Source organism: Kogia breviceps, chromosome 3 (genome assembly GCF_026419965.1).
Source record: "Kogia breviceps isolate mKogBre1 chromosome 3, mKogBre1 haplotype 1, whole genome shotgun sequence".
Classification (NCBI taxonomy): Eukaryota; Metazoa; Chordata; class Mammalia; order Artiodactyla; family Physeteridae; genus Kogia; species Kogia breviceps.
In genome coordinates, this window is record NC_081312.1 from 60,198,789 (window position 1) to 60,213,795 (window position 15,007).

General features: G+C 38.4%; 1 long non-coding RNA gene across 6 annotated transcripts in view; it reads right to left on the reverse strand.

The window, feature by feature from the left end:
• The window catches only part of LOC131753607 (uncharacterized), a 125,130-nt gene that overhangs the window by 73,843 nt on the left and 36,280 nt on the right, over positions 1-15,007 (reverse strand). For all 6 annotated transcript variants that reach the window (XR_010839573.1, XR_010839574.1, XR_010839569.1 and 3 more), the window contains one exon: positions 1,485-1,529. This is a non-coding gene — a long non-coding RNA (uncharacterized lncRNA). The remainder of the gene's footprint in view (positions 1-1,484; positions 1,530-15,007) is intronic.

Here is a 15,007-nt window from a genome sequence, read left to right on the forward strand (position 1 = left end):
TACTCAAACTAAACTTGTTCAGCTACTTATTATACTCTGCCTTTCCCAATCCTTCCCACAAGAACCACAATAAAGGCCCTGGCCCATATTTTCCCCTCACTCCTTCTGCATTCTGACCTAACCCTGTGCTTCCCCATCTGGCCCTGCATGGCATGGCATGCCTCCTCCTCTTGCAAACTATAACAAACTATCTTTTCAATGCCAATCATCTTTTATCATCTATTAACCAAATGAATACCCTATCGTGGAAGTTAACTGAAGTTTTACTTCACATAGTCAGATTAATTTTTAGAGTACTAAATGGCTTTTGTCATGTCCTCCAACATACCAGAATGGTATTATACTTGGAAGTAATTCTCTAATATGTTTCACTATATTTTTTCCACTATAGTTATTTTCATAATAATTGAAATATATATGAATAATTGAACATTTTACAATTGACAATAATCTTCTTCCCCAAAGTATCTCTTTTCTCTCATCTATAATGCCTATCTAAAAAGAGGATCATATAATATTTCACATTTTTCAAGCATATAATATAGTTCAATAAATATTAACATGTTATTAATATTTATAATCAAAATAAACCTCTATATGAATTTCCACACTTACACAGTTATTTCAAAGTGCCATTTAAGACAAACAGTACCATTATTCAAAAACTTCATGTTGGTATAAATATTGGGAACATTGGAAATTTAAAATATTTTTAAACTTTGAGATTATACACATTAAAGAGGTTTTACATGTTGCTATTTTTGGTTACCTAAACCTAACTAAAATTACTTTCACCAGCACATTTTGAAGAATCTTACGCATTGCTGCAGATTCCCTAAGTAAGGTAAATATAACTATTAATGTCAAAAGATAGGCAACATATAGATACAAAGTATCATAATCCAAATAAACCAAGATAAATGTCTTCAGAAAAGATTTGTGATAATTCTGACTTGAAAGCTTATTTATTATCAATTGTTTAGAATGACTCATAGTTATTTGTTATAAGATGCACTTGAATCCGTAATGAAGAATCCACAATTATTTAAAGCCTCAAGCTGGCAAATCAGTTATCCCATAATGAATGGCAAGTGATATCAGTTGTAAATGTGCATCACAAGGATCATGTACCATTTTAGTAGAAATACTGAAAAAAAAACCCTGAACAGCATTTTATTACCATGCTAATGCAACACAAGTTTGTGGCAACTATATAGGATCCAGAAAATAATGTCCAAGAAGTACATTTAGAATTTCTATGAACACTAATGTCTTCAAACAACTGTTTACATTACACTAAACCAGCAGTACTCAAACTTTTTGGTCTCAGGATCCCTTTAAACATTATGGAGGGCCCCAAAGAGCTTTTGTTTATGTGGGTTCAGTCAATCGTTTATTACCATATAATAAATTAAAACTGAGAAAATATTTAAATATGTATCTACTTATTTAGTAAAAATTTTTAAAAATCATAATAAACTCACCACATATTAATATCAGAGCAACTATACTATCACGTGCTGTAGCCTCTGGAAGAAAAAGGGAGAAATAAAAGTCTGAGTATTATTATGGAAACAGTTTTGACCTTGCAGACTCCCTGAAGAAGTGAACTGCTTTGAGAACTGCTGCTCTAAATCTTTCATTTATCAGTAGGAAAAGTTGAATTTGTCTACTAGGTCACAAGAAAATGCAGTTTTCAGAAGGGAGAACTAACAGTAACCAAGCCAGTTTTTAGAGTTTTAAGAAACAGCCCAAGCCAAATGACTAAGATATGGGCTATAACTTGCAGCTTTACACAGTTCAAGTTCAGAGCCTGACCCAACAACAGCATAGCCTGGATACACTCATAGACAGGAGTAATGTTTGTGAAATGCAAATGGTCATCAGTAGTTAGTTAACTGTGACAATGCTCTTAGTTTAAAAAATCAACTTAATGATTTCTTTATGACTGTTGAATCTATTAGAGTTAATTACATATCAATATTGCAATTAACTGATAAATGTGATAAACTGTGCTTCTGTTCATCTGTGTTGTCTAAAACATTTTATGTGTGCTAAAATTCCTAAGGATAGATAAATAAGTCCTTGAGCTGGATCTGGAAAAATAGCTAATGAAGAACATTTGTACAATATAGTGCATGTTTGAGTAGCAAATGTTTATATTTATTTGGCATATATAAACATGCATGTATATTCACAAATTTCCTAGTCTCCTTAATTTACCATATTAATTTCCTTTTTTAAGCAAAACCAAAATATGGACATTGTTCTACAACTCAATGAATTCCAAGACAAAATTACAAAGATTTTAATTTTTTGATGTCTATATAGTAGACATTTTGTTTGTCCACTATTAGTACCTTAAATGATCCTGATTGTTACAATCTGGCTTCAAATTGATTAAAAGCCAACAGAATATACAGTGGAAAAAAGAATCTCTTCAGCAAGTGGTGTTGGGAAAGTCAGACAGCCACATGTAAATCAATGAAGTTATAACAAACCTTCACACCATCCCAAAAATAAACTCAAAATGGCTTAAAGACTTAAATTAAGACATGACATCATAAAACTCCTAGAAGAGAACATAGGCAAAAACATTCCCTGACACAAATCGTACCAATGTTTTCTTAGGTCAGTCTCCCAAGGCAATAGAAATAAAAGCAAAAACAAACAAATGGGACCTAATTAAACTTACAAGCTTTTGTACAGCAAATGAAACCATAAACAAAATGAAAAGACAACTTATGGACTGGGAGAAAATATTTGCAAATGATGCAACCAACAAGGGCCTAATACCCAAAATATACAAACAGCTCATACAACTCAACCACAAATAAAACCAAACAATCCAATTATAAGCTACCTCCATCTCTTCTCTTCATCGTCAAATTACTCAAAAGGATATCCTTGAGGGGTAGGAAGCAATATCTTAAGTATGAACTATATGACAAATAACTGCTGAGCACAAAGAAATAATCACTGTGATGCCACCAAACAAAATGTTCATGAGCCACTGAGCTGCACATGGTCCCTCCTCTTCCTGGGGCTACCTGCTTTTCTGGATGTGAAGGAAGACCAAGGTTCAGAGAAAGCATGCCCAGAAATGGTGTGTGCTCAGGGGATGTGATTCAACACACCCAAACTGTATATACCAGTTGACAGCAACCTCAGTTCTTTCCCTTTACTATCAGGTAGCTAAAGGCCCTAACAAAGATTACAAGCCATATGCTTCCAGGCCTTCAACTCAAAACCAGCTCTAAGAGTACAATTGAGAAAGTACCTGGTTAAAGTAGAGCAGGAAGTCAAGGAGAGTACACCCATAATTCTCTAGGCAAGCAGTCCTCTATAGATGAACAATAAACAGAAAGACTTGAATACAGGGCCTGTGCAAAACTATTACAAAATGAACTAAATAAATGTGATATGAGCAAGACAAATGAAAAATATGTTCAAAATACTTACAATTGAAGAAACACAATTTTAAATATGGATTTTTCACTCAGGTGTCCTTTGCTGGTTTTGAGTGTAGAGGAAGGAGACCACAAGCCAAGGAGTATAAGCCTCTAGAAAATGGAAAAGGCAGGGAAATGGATTCTTCCCCAGAGCCTTCAGAAAGTAACACAACCTCACCAGCACCTTTAATTAGGGCCTATTCCCTAATCTATTTTGAGTTAATTCTGTGTATGGTGTAATACAGGGATCCAGTTCATTCTTCTGCATGCAGATATCCAGTACTCCCAACATTTACTGAAGAGACTATCCTTTCCCCATTGCATATTCTTGCCTCTTTTGTCAAAAATTAACTGACCTTATATACATGGGTTTATTTCTGTACTTGCTGTTCTGTTCCATTGATCTACATGTCTGTTTTTATACCAATACCATACTGTTTTGATTACTAGAGATTTGTTATATAGTTTGAAGTTAGGAAGTGTGATGCCTCCAGCTTTGTTCTTCTTACTCAAGATTGATTTCACTTTTGGGGGACTTTTATGGTTCAATACAAATTTTAAGGTTGTTTGTTCTATTTCTAGGAAAAATGCCATTGGAATTTTGATAGAGATGACATTGAATGGACATTTCAACAATATTCTTTTAATTCATGACCATGAAATATCTTTCCATTTACTTGGCTGAGACACACACCATAAACTTCATTTCTATTATCAATGTCTTATAGGTTTCAATGTACAGATCTCTCACCTCCTTGGTTATATTTGTTCCTAAGTATTTTATTGTTTTTGATGCAATTACAAATGAGATTAACTTCTCTTTCTGATAGTTCACTGTTAATGTATAGAAAAGCATCTAATTTTTGTATATTGATTTTATATCCTGAAAATTTACTGAATTTTTATTAGTTCTAACAGTTTTATAGTGGAGTCCTTATGGTTTTCTATATATAATATCATGTCATCTGCAAAACGAGACTTTTATTTGTTCCTTTTTGATTTGGATTATTTTATTTATTTTTCTTGTCTAATTGTTCGGGCTACAACTTACAGTACCATGCTGAATAAAAGTGACAAAAGTGGCATCTTTGCCTTGTTCCTAATGTTAGAGGTAGTTTTTAGCCTTTCACCATTAAGTATGATGTTAGCTGTGGGCTAGGTGTCTTGGAAACCCATCCCTCATGGGGAAGTCAAAAGTTGGGGTGCTAGATGTGCAGTCCAGACTCTGCTCCTCAGACAGAAGCTGAGAGTTGGAGTTCCTTCTCAATAGTATGACCCTGCTGGGGGCGGAGTTTATGGTGAGTTTGTGTCTCAGCCTTTCCTACCCATTTTGTATTTTCTCATATGCCTGATACGTAGGAGTTGCTTAGCTAGTTTCTCGATTTTTTTCAGAGGAAATTTCTTAGAATGCAGCTATATACTTGTTGCATCCATGGGAGGAAGAATGTTCAGAGCCTCCTGTGTTGCCATCTTGATAAACTCTCCAAATGTTAGCTATTTCTAGAAGACACTGAAATGGCTCACTCAGTACATGTTCTAACTCCTTCTTCTAATATGCTGAAGCTAAAGAGCTGAAAACTATTTCTCAATCCCTTTGTACCTAGGGTTCTAGGTTTTATTCAAGTTCCTATGATCAGATGTTAATCTTGACTTTGGCATTCACTTTTGTTGGTGTGGCTTAGAACAGCAGTGGCACAGTCTGGGACAGCAGCTGTAACAGCAGCTTCCTAAATTGGCAGACTATTTTCTGCTCGTAGCAGAGGCTCAGGAGCTGATAGTTTTGGTGGCGTCTTTCTGATACTATAGTATCCTGCTTGGGGTAAAAGCAACAATCCCTTGCCAGCCAGTGTGAGTTGGGAACCATTCTTGGAAGCTCAACCTAGAATCTGTGAGCCATTTAATACTCCGTGATAGGGGCTTCCCTGGTGGTACAGTGGTTGAGAGTCTGCCTGCGGATGCAGGGGACACGAGATCGTGCCCCGGTCCGGGAAGATCCCACATGCTGCGGAGTTGCTGGGCCCGTGAGCCATGGCCGCTGAGCCTGCGCGTCCGGAGCCTGTGCTCCGCAAAGGGAGAGGCCACTGTAGTGAGAGGCCCGCACGCCTCAAAAAATAAAAAAAAATTAAAAAAAAGAAAAAAAACTCCGTGATGAATCTCTTTGTGCTTAAACCGGTTAGAGTGAGTTTTATTCTCCAAAACTGAACACAGACCAAAATACTACTGTTATTTCTTCTGGAGAAAATTTCCATCTGTGAACAAAAAGATCTGTGATCAAGATAGCAATTGAGAGACAGATTTCACTCTGCATATTTGACTTTAAGTCAGTGAAGCAGGAACCAACTCAAAAACAAAGTATGGCAATTATAAGACATTGAATACAGTTCCCTGTGCTATAGTAGGTCATTGTTGTCTATCTACTTTATATATAATAGTGTGTATCTGTTAATCCCAAGCTCCTGATTTATCCCTCCCCGCCCCTTTTCCCTTTGGTAACCATAAATTTGTTTTCTATGTCTGTGGGTCTGTTTCTGTTTTGTAAATAAGTTCATTTGTATCATTTTTTTAGATTCCACATATAAGTGATATTCAGTATCTTGTAATAACCTATAATGGAAAATAATCTGAAAAAAGTACATATATTTACATAAATATATATTAAACTGAATCACTTTGCTGTATACCAGAAACTAACACAACATTGCTAATCAACTATATTTTGATTAAAAAAAAAAAAGAATGGCAAGCAATGGTTTGTAATGGGCCTCAGTGGACATCTGGGTTGTTGGAATTTGGATGCAGCATTTTAAAAGATATCCGAATTTCCTGACTATAACTTAGTTTAATAAAATAACATGCTACCAGTTTGCTATATATTTCTTTCTGTAAGCATGTATCAGGACTCTTCCATACAAACACCTTCAAGAAGCAGTAACTACTCATCTGCATGAACCTATAGGCCCTGGGAAGGTCAAGCACTGGATCTGAACTCCAACAGGAAGCATAAAAGAACTCAGAATCTAGGACTCCTGGAACCTCAGTGCTGTTCTGTCTGAATTTCGCTATCATTCTTTCTTTACCTCTGGGCCCTTGAGAAGCTCTGTAACTTTACCCTATACCTTTAACCTTACTTTAAGTACTGACTGATGAACAGCTGAGAAGGATGTGTGACACTCTCCATGGCTTTGACTTCTATAGTCCCATGACTATTTTTTTAGGTACACAAACAATAGCCATAAAATAGACCTAGTAAATTTTTGTAGCAGATAGTGTAGGGCCTTAACTATACTTACACCCCTACTTCCCTATCGATACTTTTGAGCTTTTTCGGCTGGCAATAAGATACTGGAATGTCCCCCCTGGGCAGAAACCGTTCCGAGCAAACAAGTATGGCGGGGAATAAGACCTCGAGCAAACAAGTATGGCGGGTGATAAGAATGATTAAGCCAGAGTTTAAAGGTCGCCCTAGCCAACCATAACTCATGTGACTCAACCCCCCCACCACAAAAACACGAAAATGCAAAGTAGGCATCCGACAGCTAACCAATCAAGGAACTAGAGCCAAGACCCCACTCCGGTAAATGTAAAGTAGGCATCCGACAGCCAACCAATCAAGGAACTAGAGCCAAGTCCCCACTCCGGTCCGGAACAAACAAACCAATGAGAAAAAAACCCTTGATATATCCACACTTTGCATAATGAAAAATGAAAGCTATAAAATCTATGTGATTCCGCTTAGGGGGGGTTCCTCTTCGGCCTCCTGCGTGAGGACCAAGGAACCCCGGTGCACCGGCTCCTAATAAACCTCTTGCGTGTTGCAGCGACTCTTGACTCTTGGCGGTTCTTGGGCGAGCTGGGATCCCTCGGAGACCGTTCAGGTCTAACAATAGTATGGCAACAAGAAATATTTATTGAGTGCCAAAGGTATAAAGCATTCCAGGTAGTTGAGATATAGATCAAAAAGTAGACCTAGTTCCTACTCTTAACTCACAGGCACTGACCATTTTGCTTCTGAGTGTTTCTGCTTACTTGTAAAGTCACTGTGCTCAAACTGAAACAACAGCAAAAAGCACAAATGCAGACCTTAACCTGTGTTTCTGTACTTATAAAATAAAACTCACTTAAAATCCCTTATACTATAATAAGTAATTTCTCACCAATAGTGTACTCAGACCTGGAAATGTCTAGAATTTAACCATTTTACACTCCCTGTGTGTGGAAAAACTAACAAACAAATAAATCCTCTATGTACATTTTCTGTATCTTGATAGGGGTTTAGATAACCCAGGCTTTTGCATTGCTCAAAACTTATCTAATGGTACGCTTAAGATTTGAATATCACTGTTACATAAATTTTACTTCAAAAAAAACACACTGAAAATAAATATTAAACTCTAGTTAATTACATGCATGCTAAAATGTCTAGGAGTGAAATGTACTTATGCCTGCAACTTAGTTTGAAATGCATCAAAAAATTAGATGGACAGAAGGCAAATATAACAAAATATTAACAATCATAGACTCTAGGTGATAGAGTCAATAATTTTTCTGGATATTCTTTATATTGAACATTTCCATAATAAAAGTTTAGGGGGAAAAATGGTCCCCTATAGCAAAGCAATCACAATTTCCTAATTGGCCCTAATTCTGGGGCCACATTGACTTGCACAGATAAAGAACCCTATGGAAAGAAAAAATCAAGAGCAAATAATGCAAATATGATAGATCATGGAAGAAACTGGGGTTTATTTTCTAGGCACATGGAAGATGGAGAGAGGTGCAGAGGACCCTAACAAGCTCACTTAACATCACCCTGCTAAAAAAAAACCTGCAAACACTAGCTGAAAACCATGATCGCAGGTGGTGTTTTTTTAAAATATCTGCAGGGCATGTTTTTTAAAGTATTTTTATTACACTGAAAACAGAAAAATTGTTCTGCTTTCTGTTTCAAGGTAATAAACTGCTACTACTGCCTTCAAGGAAGGGGGGAATCACAGAGTGAAGGGCCCTCTACCGTACAGCACCTTAGTGGGTTTGGGGGTAGGAGACCAGGAGAGAGAAAAAGGGAGAAGGAAAGGAAGAGGCAGGGAGAGGGGACAGGGAAATTGGAAGGAGATGGAGAGAGGGGGAGGGGGAGAGAAGGAGAAGAATTTCAAATTCCAGGGCCAAGAAGGGAAAAAGAGGAGCCAACAGATAAAGAAGGGCTGAAACAAAAGAATTCTGTGAAATTCCATGATGGTGGGTGGCCAAAGGACATTCTGAGACCTGGGAGGCTGATTCATTTGTGTTTGTTTGCATTGCTGCTGTGTAAACTCTGCTGTTATCCTTTCCCCAAGTCTTCAGTAAAGTCTCTTAAATTCATGAATATTTTATGCAGATTGGCTTTTAGTGGACATCAGGCAGGGAGCTCAGTTTTGTTTCTGGGTCAACGTAGTGCATAAGTCTTGAAAAGGGCTTCAGACTCCCACAGGCCTTTGAAAGAGAGGTGTCCAAGTCCATTTTATGGAGATCTCTGGGGCTCAGAATGAGTGGGAAGCGGGGATTGGGGAGTTCAGACATTGGCTTATTCAAGGAAAAGCTGGCCTGCCAAGAAAAAAATTGTCAAACTCACTTTTTCTCATCTATTTTTAACACAGAACACCCTCATTACCAGATTTGGAAATTCTGGAAAGTCATTTTCAGCTTTTGGCGATCATTCTTTTTTCATGGGATAATATTGCCACCTGCTGGTATTTGAAAAAAACCTTTATAATATTAAGTTTTAAACTTGAAATTGTTTGGAAACCTTAGAGACTCACTGGCAAATTTTTCCGTTGTGCCAGAATACAAACTTGTAGAGATGAAGTTCTTTGGCCTCAAAGACTTCATGTTATCTAATGTCAAACTTAACACACTTTCTTACCTTTCAAGATTCAGTCACCATTTCATCAGTAAAACCTTTCTTGACAGCAGGTTCCCATACTTCTGAGGCAGAAATTGACCACTCCCTCCCTTGGGTCCTAGTCCATCCTGTATATATTTCTTTCTTAGCACATACAATATACTACAGTACTTGGTTTATTACAATACCTGTCTCCTATAACCAGACCATAAACTCCTTAAAATTCAGGGACTGTATCTTTTTTTTTTTTTTTGGTGGTACGCGGGCCTCTCCCGCTGCGGAGTACAGGCTCCGGATGCACAGGCCCAGTGGCCATGGCCCACGGGCCCAGCCGCTCTGCGGCATGCGGGATCCTCCCGGATCGGGGCACGAACCTGTGTCCCCTGCATCCGCTGGCGGACTCTCAACCACTGCGCCAGCAGGGAAGCCCGGGACTGTATCTTTTGTGCATTTATATTCCCAGCACCTGGAACAGAACCTACACATTGTAGCAAGAATATGGCAAATGAATAAATGAATGACAGTCAAAAAGCATAGGCAAAGCAAATATCACTACATATAAAATTTTATTAATTCAAAATAATTTTAAATAAATATTTTGGCTCCAGATCTGCACATTATATACTTCCTTATGTATGTGCTTTTACCTCATGCAAAACCCCCACATTTTACAAAATTCATATATATGAAATCAGTAGAATAAAGAATATGAAGTTACCTCAGCAGGTAATTTTCCCATCAGCATGTAATCCATAAATTCTTCACTTTCATAGGGTAATCTAAAACAAGATACTGATGGACTCTCATCAATTAAGAGGACCAACTAAGAGGAAACATTCAGAGTAAATACCTTTTATTTATTTGATGAGTCAGCATTGTTGAGGTACAAAGGGATCTGAAAGTTGCATTATTTGAATTATCCATATTAGTTACATAACCCAGGATCACAAACATGAGTTTGAGATCTACTGAGATCCTCATATGAATTCTGTGGAACTCCAGGGCACCCAAGTCTCCTATCTGAGTTTGAACGCTAACTAAAGAGCTCTCTCCTTCAGAACTCTTTGGAAAGGAACTTCCAGGGAGCGTGGCTGCTTACTCTCAGTCAAGAAAGGGTCAAAGAATGTGCAAAAGAAGTGTGGTGGGCAGGGACCAATTTTCACAGGGTTCTGTACACATGCACTCTTAGCAGATAATCTGGACACCTATTTCACTAAGCAAAATCTGATGGAAATTCCTTCATGTTCTTCCCATTTGCCTCAGACCTTCTATTTTCCATTCATTCCTCTTTCCTTCTTGCCTTCCATTCTAAGGTTGATCTCATCCTTTCCCAGTTAAGTTCTGAAACCTTAATTTATAATCCATCTCTTTCTTCCATCTTCCTCCTCTTTCCCTCCACTAGTTCCTCCCTACATATCAAAACACCATTTTGATGTGTTTTGGGCCTCTTTAACTTCACTGAAAAGATTACAAAGTCTCTTAACTGGTTTTCCTGGGAACAGTGTATGAGGATAGGCCTGTGGGAGTGGACATAAAATACGAGAATCTTTGTATCACATATTAATACCCATCAGAAGACACTCCACCAAGGAAGAGGCACTAAATAACTAAGTATACAGAATACTAACCAGCTGACATCATCCAGCTTGTCACTGACCCCCTTAGTGCTGGCATAATGGACACAGTAGCCATGGTGGCATGGACAGAGACTATGCTCCCCTCTCACCAAGGTTGATCTAGCTAACTGCTACAACAGATCATCCAATCTCCCAGTAACAGAGACCAAAGCTGAACCCCCAATATGGCACATTACCTCCAAGAGGTCATCAGACAGTGTAAACTGGTTACATTGGACCCTTTCCACTCTGGAAGGGGCAGTGATTCACCTTGACCAGAATCAGCACATATTACAGGTATGGATTTGCCTTTCCTGACCAAAAGGTAGTAACCAGCACCTGAGACCTACCAATGTTTCTGGTTCACTTTATATCCTGCCTAACTTTGCTACCGACCAAGGGATTTTCTTTATAGAGAAGGAGATGTGAGCACAGACCATTGGGTCCACTGGTCGTACCACACACTGCAACATTCAGAAGCTGCCAGTCTGAGAGAGCAAGGGAAGAGCATTCTGAAGGCATGGTTGAGGAGATGATACCATGTGAAGATAAGACACCCTCCTCCAGGATGCAGTTATACCCTAAATCAATAACCATTATGGTATGGCATCTGTAATAAGTAACATACATGCAAGCAAGAAACAAAGGGAAGGAAGCAGGAATGGCCTCATCATTCCCAGTGACCCACTTTGAAATTTATATCTGCCTTCCCTGCAATGCTAGGTTCTATGAACCTAGAGGCTCTTGTTCTTACCAAGGGACATAGCCCATTAAACTTTAAGTTACAGCTGCTACCTGGTCACTTCAAGTACCTTGGGCCAAGAAACCAGAGGGCAAGGAAAGGAGTCACCAATCTCGAAAAAGTAATTGACCTTGGTCATCAGAAAGAGGTTAGACTTCTGTCACACAAATGCAGGAAAGAGTATTTTTTATCACCCAGATGACAAACATGTTAGTCATATGAAGGGTATATATGAAAGGTATCTCTCTCTTCATACTCCTCTGCCCAACTTTGACAACAAATGGACAAATACAACAGCCATAGCTGGACCATCTCAGGTCCAGAGTTCACAATGCAGAAGATGAACTGCATCACAGGTGAACTTTCCCCTCTTCCAATCCTGCTTTGTTCACTCCCTTACAGGTGTTTTTCCAAAAGGTACTCCCCAGTAAATCATCTGTGCACACTCTCTGACCTTTCAACAGGTCCCCATTCATCTTGGCACATTTCCTTACTTTCTGTCAGGTTAAAACAACGCAGGCTCACCTTCTGTTTTTCCTGCCCTACAATCAGCCATTTCTAAAGAATTAGAAGTGATATACTGCATGAGAAATTGGTAAATCTAGGTAAAAGTCTTTCAAATTTTTATTTTGAAAATTTTCAAGCTGAAAGGTAGAGAAAAAAAGAATACTTCTTTAGAACTTACAGGAAGCATTTTCCAACAATTGGAAACAGCTTCATTAACCACTGAAATTGGACCACGTGTATACTGACAGCTTCCCTGCTTACCACTATTTCCTCTCTTTTTTATCTTCCCATATCCTACAGTCACTGTTCAAACCCTTTTGTTGGTTAGTATACTTTCTCAAGACTTCTCTAATCTCTGACTCCTCAAAAATCTGCAAATCTCTCTCTCCCTGACAGATGACTGATAGCTTAGCCTAGTACAGGATTCATGGGGTATAATTCTCTCACTAGTCCATTGACATTATTCTACCATCTTCTAGTCTCCAAACTTGGATGCAGGAAATTCAATCTCAGTCTGATTTTTTTTTCCTTCACAAGTAACTTATTTTTTCTATCTGGAACCCAGCAAGATTTTATTGTTTTCCCTGTATTTTGAAACTTTTATAGGGATATGCCTATTATCAGTTGTTCTCATCAATGCTAACAGAAACTTGGGTCAGGGTGAGGGAATGGGGTATCCTTCAAGATGCAGACTTAGGTCTTTCTTCTAATATGAGTTCTTGTTCTCTCTCCGTATTTTTTTTAACATTGTAGAACTCCTCCTTATACATCTCCTGGATCTATTAAGTCTCTGTTATCTTTCGTTTTTCCATTTTATTTTTAATTTAGGTTTGTGGGGGTTATTTTTGGCAAAATCACACATGTACATCATTTAAAACTTTATAAGACTTGTTATAAAAAACATCAGGCCCCACATATTTCAAATTTCTCACCCTGGGAGGCAATTGCTTCAACTCTTCCTGTTGGTTTTTGGTATTTACTCCCAATCTCTAAATAACATTCTTACGTTCTTCCTGACTTTCAGTTATAGGCATTACTATCTACTGATAATATCTATTACAAAAGATGAGAATTTAGCTCTCTTTCACATATAACCACCATTCTCACCACACACAAACACATGCACACACACACAAACACTTGGGTTCCCTTGTTCTTCCAAAATCTTATAAAGTTAAAATTGATCAATATCCATTTTTTTCCTAGTCTCTCTCCTCCACATTACCCCGCTAGCCAGCCCTTCTAAAGACCTCTGGTACCAATACCACAGGATCATACTACAGGATCCATATCTATTGCTTAGATTAATATCCAATGTTTATGTTGACCATGTAAATACTATGATAGCTGAATCATGTTTACTATGATTATTTTCCCTAGTTAAGAATTTCTTTTTTTCCATTTTTTACTTTTCTATGCTTTTAACATTAATTTTCCCCCCATATTCTCCAGAGCTTGTATAAATCTCTTCTCAATAGACTCAGACTCATTAGGTATTTTATTAATTTCATCTTCTTGAAGAAGTCTCTCCTTGAGCCTTCTGACCTGTTCGAATGTGGAGGAAGGAGGAATTTGCTCCTTTTGTCCAGCTTCACTGTTTGAGCTGAGACATCTCATCTCATCTTCTGCCCTTGAAGTGGAATTTACATCACTGGCTCCTCTGGTTCTCAGGCCTTCAAACTCAGACTGGATTACACCACTGGCCTTCTTAGGTCTCCAGCTTGCAGATGGCAGATTGTGGGACTTCTCAGCCTCCAGATGTTCTGCTTCTCTGGAGAACCTTGACTGCTACAGATTTGGGTATTGAGAGTGGGATGCTGCCATAACAAACAACTTAAAAAGTTGAAGTGACTTTGCAACTGGCTTATTGATAGTAGCTGGAAGGGTTTAGAGGTACATGCTAGAAATATGAGCATTAGGGGTAATTATGGTGAGGGTTCAGAAAGAAAAGAGAACTGGAGAGAAAACCTCAGTCTTCTTAGAAAATATTTAAGTAATCCTGAGCAGAATGTTGGTAGAAATATGGACCATAAAGGCCGTTATGATGAGGTCTCAGATGGAAATGAGGAACATGTTATTGGAAACTGGAGAAAAGGTGATCCTTATTATAAAGTGGCAAAGAACTTGACTGAATTGAGTTCATGTTCTGGTGTTCTGTGGAAGGAAAAACTTGCAAGCAATGGAGTGGCCTGGTTCCTCTGGACTGCTTATGGTAAAATGTGAGAAGAGAGAAATGATTTGAAGATGGAACTGTTAAGCAAAAAAGAACTAGAGCTTAAAGATTTGGAAAATTCTCAGCCTATCTGTATTGCAAAATAAGAAAGCATTCCTGGAAAAGAATACTAAAGGTGCAGTAAAGTGACTGTTTGGTAAGGAGATTAATATGGATATAAACCACAGCCCTCAACAACCATCTCAACAGAAGCCAGATGTTATTCTTCAAGACAAGAAAAGAATAACACCACTCCCCTTCTCCCCCTACTTCCAAGGCACTTCAGATATTATCAGGGCTGCCACTGCCATCACAGGTCCAGGGTTGGGGTAGGCAGAATGGTTTCAAAGGGTGAGGCCACCCCTCTGGTTCAGATGGGCCAGCATGCCCCTGCCCAGTGCCTTAGTAGCAGGACCCTGACACAGAGCTGCAGCATGAGCAGGGCCACTACACAGAGCCATGGTGTGGGCAGCATACCACCAAGCCATGATGGTGACATTGCCACCCCAGTGGGTCTGAAAGGCACAGCATCAGGCCAAAGAAGATTATTCTCAAGCCTTAAGGTTTAATAGAATTTGCTGCATTAGGTTTTGTACTTAC